Consider the following 6,648-nt stretch of genomic DNA (forward strand, 5'->3'; position numbering starts at 1 on the left):
TCCTTATATTTCGTTGTTTTTTCACACAAAAACATTATTTGTAGCAATGCCCACCATCAAGCATGGTTTAATTGTCAATAAAAGTGATTTTTGAAGCCGGAACTTTCTAAAAATCGCCGGAACAGCCTATTTTCGCCGGAAAAACGGTATTTCTTGAATTTCTCGAGCTGTACTTTATATTTTTTCATGAAATTTTGCACACTGATGCAAAATAGCAATACCTAAAATATGACAGAGCCTGATTTTCAATTAACGTACTTTTCCGGCCCAAAATGCCGGAAATATGCCGGAAAAACTGGTTTTTTGGCATTTTCTCGAGATTTCATCATTAGCTTTTTCTGATTTTTTGCAGAAAGATGCGTATTTGCAATGCTCAAAACATGGCCGAGTTCGATTTTTGAGAAAAAAAATTTTCCGGTTGAAAATGCCGGAAATCGCCGTATTTGCAGATTTTCATTATATGTTTTCCTTGTATTTCTATGTTCTTCACACAAAAACATTATTGATAACAATGCTCACCATCAAGCATGATTCAATTGTCAATAAAACTGATTTTTGCGACTAGAACTTTCTATTAATTTTTCCCTACAACCCTTCCCTCTCCCCCCATCAACAATCAATGATGAATTTATTGCGTTATGCATTTTCGCTAAACGATATATTTTCTGACTGATTTTTTTCCTCCTCGCATTGCTATCTAACTTTCATCATTAGGTAGGTCCATTCAGCATCTAGCTTGTTTAATTTATAAATCATTCCGAAACAGAGGTAAATTAGCAAAAAGTCAAAGGGAATTTAAATGGTGGTATGTGAAAGAAAAACCTAATCCAAATGAAGACGATAGAAGAAAAGTAATATTGGAGAAATAATAATGAATTGCAAAGATTTCTAACAAACACACTTCTGTACAATCATTAATACAAGCTCGTCAAAATACATACAAAATGGGGACAAACACAAAACAAATACACAAATATATCAAAAAACATGCATACACACAACACAAACCCGAAGTCTCAGACTTGTGACTGGCATAGTGACTTTCTACGTGTTTAAGGGCCCACACTCAGTCGCCTTCGGAAAACATAACAGAAAAAGGAAACGACCAGCAGCTTCTAAACAAATAACAGACAGCAAACAGACACTACAACAAAATAAAGTACAAAAGGGCGAAAAGACACACTGTACCAACTATCCCACATACACTACAGGTGAAACAAACATTTGTAACAAATACCATCTCACACAAAAACAGCCCTGTGAATCCAGGTCGGCATTCGGCAATGCCGACCTGAAAGGCGACGTAACTTGAGCTGAAGTCGGCTTTTATTTGCCGACGTAATTTACACGCTAGGTCGGCGTGCCGACAAAAGAAATGTTTTGGGTCGGCAAAGCCGACCTAAAGAGGAAAAATAGTATTTGTTAGGTTAATCTAATTGTGTTATAATTTGATAACACATGATAATCGAGCCTCATTCAATTCTCTTTATAAAACAGAAAACTTATTAACACAATTATAGAGCAGCTGAATTTGTTAGTTCGTTAATTTTCTTCCTATTTTGCTTTTAATCTTTCAATAATATAATATGCTATTCTTATTTTGCTTTTGTTTTATTTTATTTGCTTAATCTTTTTACGCTTGCGTGATTTCACGTTTTTCTGGCGGCTCTATAAATAAGCGAGGAGGGATGAGAGTTTTTCATTTCAATTCACTATGCCTGCTGAAAAGAAGAAAGTCTCGCGTAAAGTCGTATTAGGTTGGAATTTCAACTGTCTTGGTTATGAAACTAACGACGAAAATGAGGTCACTCAGATATATTGCAAGATATGCAGAGAGTATTCTAACTTGCGAGATGTCAAAATGAATAAAAAGGGAGTCGCAAAGATATGCGCTGAAACTTTTGTTAAAGGAACTGACGTGGTAAAGAAAATCAACTTCAGTGACCACGTGAAGAAATCTGCAACGCATGCTTCAGCTGTCACTAGAATCGCAGAAGAAATGGCAATGGAAAAGAAAGCACAAGAAGAAGAGTGAGAGAGCTCAAAAGTTGCGGCGGTAACAGTACCTGCACCAGCACCTACTGCTGCGTCTGGAGTGCCAAGACACGCTACAATGACACCCTTCATTCAACGATTAAACAAGGCCCAGCACAACCAACTCATCAAGAAAATGCAAATCGCACATTTCACTGCTGTTAATGCAAAGTCGTTGTCTTTTTATGCAGATATGTCAAAATTTTGCAAGGAGACCTTACAGGTTTGTGATTTTTTAAACAGGAAAATCGTTCACCCGTCTGGAATCATTTTTGTTTGAATTTCTCTACTGTATCATGGTTATTCAAGTTCGATCTGTTATTTCACCCCTGTCTCAGTCTTGAATTATACTTATTCTTTATCGTCGTTAATCGAGTTCCTTCAATTTCATATCTTAGCCTTGTCTCATTCTGAAATACAGTTTATTTAATTACTCTATCGTAGTTCTTTTATTCTAATACCAAATTAATTATTTAAGTTTTGTGTATAGGTATAATAGTCTTTGAGAAAACAATTTTGAGAGAGAGGATGGAAAATTTTCTACTTTTCATTGATCCCTTTATCAACTAAACTTATAAAAAAGTACCTGCAAGAATTTTTCTTCTTCTGAGAATCACATGCGTATTATAAGGAAATGTTTTGACGAGATAAAACTGTCTTTTTTCTATAAGAAATTTACATACATACTTGAAGAAAGGGCTTGTACATAAAAAACACTGTCTATTTCTTAGGTCGATCTTGGAAAAGGTTACATGTATCACACAGCTGGAGCAGAAATGGTCGATTATTTAGCAAAGAGTATCCGGATCAAATCCATCACGGAACCACTCAACAGTGGTTCCATTAGATATTACAGTGTCATGAATAACGGAAGCAGCTCCTCCAAGACCATGGATGAAAAAGAATTGTTCCTAATGAAAACAGCAAGATCAGGTTTGGTGTTGAATATTTTTTACATCTTTTATCAAGTTCCTTTTATGCCCTTAATTATGGTTTTTTTTTAATCCAACATTTCAAAAAAAAGAAAAGACTTACTTCTTTATTAAGTCGGGGTCAAATTCGCTGAAATCACAACATTTTAGCACTTTTCTGTTGATATGCCATTTTCTGAAATAGTATTTCAATTTTTATAAAAAACCAAGCTGCGTAGACCTAGCTAAGTCAAACATGTCCTGCCTTCTTAAACTTGACATGGTAAAGGGACGTTTTGTACATCTGTGCACAAAATGCCGGATTAGTTTGAAACCTCTTTACCTTGGGAGCCTTCCTTCCTTGTCATGGTTTTAAAAAGTGTTCCTCTAATCCAACAGGTGTTCCTGATTTTGCTTTAATGACCGTTGAAGAACCTGAAGATGCTGATGCAGATGGTTTAAAGGTTGCAATGGAGAATTCATTTAAAAAACTCGGGTTAACTATCGATAGAAAAGAGCATGAAATTGGTTTATGCTCTGATGGTGCTGCAGTCAACCATTCCCTTTTTGAAAAGGTCAAAGCAGATATTGGTGACCATTATGTTAAAGTTTGGTGTCCAAACCATCGCGTTGAACTTGCTGTACTTGCCTTCAAGGAGAATGATTTTAACAACATCTGTGAGAAAGACCACTCTAACATCTACTACCTTTTCAAACGAGCACCTTTACGTTGGCGACTATTCAAATGACAGGCCATATTTATGGGCCTTCAACATTGGAAGTATAAGCGTCCATCAGGATCAAGGTGGACGGAGCATCAAGTGGCTAACATTAAGTCTCGCCTTCACAATTTACCAATTTTAATCGGCTTTTTAAACCAACAAATCACGAGCCTCACAATGCCACAATTAAGAAGATCCAGGCAGATTTGGAGGGGTACAAAGCCAATATTTGCAACGTTGATAGAATTGTATTTGCAGCAGCAAAACAAGATGTCTTGGCCACTATTCAACCATTGACAAAGATCATGCAAGATAATTCGCTAATCTTACCATCCGTCATTTCAAGTTGTGCGAAAAAGTTGGACGAAAAATTCACCAAGGAAAAGTCTAACATCCTGAAGCTCCCAGAGATCTTCCCAAACGCTGCAAGGTATATGATTTGTTTAGTCGGAGGCTTAATTTTAAACTTTTTTACCACTTATTCCCTGAAGAAAATGAAGTGAAGACACAAAGTACATTTCCGTAGATTCAATCAATTGATTGTCTTAAAATTCTGGACGTGTAGAGCAACTTAGGGGGGGTCATCGATTTAAAGAATATATGCTTAAGCATACTCCTGATCTAAAACTGATGAACGATATTTCTATCTTTGAATAGACTCAAGAACTATTGTAGTAATAATTTAATTATATATTGCTTGTTCTTTTTATAGGTTGATCGACGAAATGAGCATTAAACAAAACCAAATCATGCCTGAACGCCAGACACGCAGTGCAGCGAGGGAAAACCCTGGTAACATACAGGCACTCTACCATGAATACCTTTTGTAGGGATTAGATAAGACGCTTTTGCAACGCTCTTCGGAAAAATGGCTGAAAACAAACATAAACATCAAAATTCATGAAAATAACATCAAAATGGATAAAGATCAGCCTTTCGAAGCAGCCTCACCACCTCAAGCTTGCACGCCGTCAAGATGTACCAATGATGAAGACCTGGATCGCTTGGAATGCAAAAAATGTAAAAGATCAATCCATTATGAGTGCACACAGCTACCTTTGTATCAACTACAAATATTCGTGACATCCTATAACGATCATTACTTATGTTCAAACTGCGTCCGAATAACGAAGAACCTAAGAAATAAAGTGGGGAAAAACACTCAACATATGATGCAAAATGAACTTAAAAAGAAAGACGACGTCATACAAAAACTGAACAACGAGGTCAACACCAACACCAAAACCCGTGATTCCATCAAAAATGATCTCAAAATTTTTCTGGCAGGAAAACTACAAGAAATGGAAGAAAAGACAAGAACCATGATAAAGGAAGAAATCAAGCACACAACAGAAATAATGACGGAGACATCAAATAAAACATACGCCGAAATTACTAAGAAGCACAAAAAAGACTTAAGATCTGCCGAACAACAAAAACGGAAGGAAGAAAGACATAAACTCTAGAAAACTGAACATCATCGTTCACGGGTTTCTCGAATATCCAGGCCCAGATAAGGAAAAAGAAGAAAATGGGAAAAAATATGACATATTTCGGTTCCGAGAACTCCTGGAGGACATCAATGTTCCAGAAATAAATGTTACCCACCACAGATTAGGAAACAGAAAAACAAAAAACGGCCGTCCTCTTAAAGTCACCATCCAAAGTCAGCATGACAAAGATCTTATCATGAAGAATTTACACATGCTGAAAGAAACTTGTTTCTTTCAGGTAAGTATTACGGAAGATTTCACAATCAACGAACGGAAAAAGATAAAGGAGATGCACGAACAAGCAAAGAAACTTAACAAAGACAATAACAATAAAGACTTCAACTGGCGCGTTAGAGGAAGCCCAAGAACAAAACTACGAATCGTTAAAAAATTACAAAATCAAACAAATATATCTTCAAAATATAATGAACTGCAAAAATACACTACAGAAGAAATCGTCAGCGATTGGGCATCAACAGATGATGTAGACTATTCGTCTACAGATGATGATGAATAATTCATTTTGTAAATAGGCAGTCGAACTCTATTAGCTTTAAAGCTAGTACATATTTGTACACTTTTTTTCGACTTTAAAGAATATACACATTAACATTAACATAAGGGAGATTTGGAGACCTCAGTTGAAAAGGTATACAAAGAAATCAAACCCATTATTACTTCTTTGAAGGAAGCACTGGCAGATAGATTAAGTCCGTTTGTACATGATCCGCTTTTCCAATCGGTGGCCGTGTTCCTGGACACGTCTTCCTACAACATCCTGGAAGTCGACGAACTTTTTAGCCATATTGATGTTATCGTGGCTAAATTCAAATTTCTCTTGGTGGCTAATCAATGTGATTAAACGCGCATTAAACCTGAGATGGAGCTTATTTATGAGCATGTCACTAGATTTCTGTCTGGAAAATCGTCAGAAAAAACCTGGGCGCATCTTTTTGCCAGGGAGTCACAGCTTGGTATTTCCAATGTATTACATATAGCTGAAATTGGAATTGTTATTCCAACTTCAAATGCAGAAACAGAAAGAGTCTTCTCTTTCATGTGGCGTGTCTTTTCAAAAGAGCGTCAATCCCTAAAAAATCGCTTGTTATATTTTATCTTCTCGTTTTAGATGTATACAAGAAAAGCTTATTACAAGTAAACTAAAATATTACAATTTTCTTGTTGCATCAATTGGTCGATCACCACACCATGGACAAGCACTTACGTCCAAATCGTTTTGAATGCGAGCCAAATGCTGTAAATGCAGAAAAACAATGGAGACACTGGTACAGAACATATGAAAACTTCATAAACTCTATAACTTTCCCAGAAGGGACAACAGATCAAGCACGTCAAGAACAAAAACTCAGTACCCTCATCAATTACGTTTCTCCATCAGTATATGAATTTATTGCCGAAGCAGAAAGCTACACCAGAGCGATAGAAATTCTTCGTCAACTTTACGTTAAGCCGGTCAATGTTATGTAT

Source organism: Clytia hemisphaerica, unplaced genomic scaffold, assembly GCF_902728285.1.
Source record: "Clytia hemisphaerica strain Z4C2 unplaced genomic scaffold, Clytia hemisphaerica genome assembly, whole genome shotgun sequence".
NCBI classification, from domain to species: domain Eukaryota; kingdom Metazoa; phylum Cnidaria; class Hydrozoa; order Leptothecata; family Clytiidae; genus Clytia; species Clytia hemisphaerica.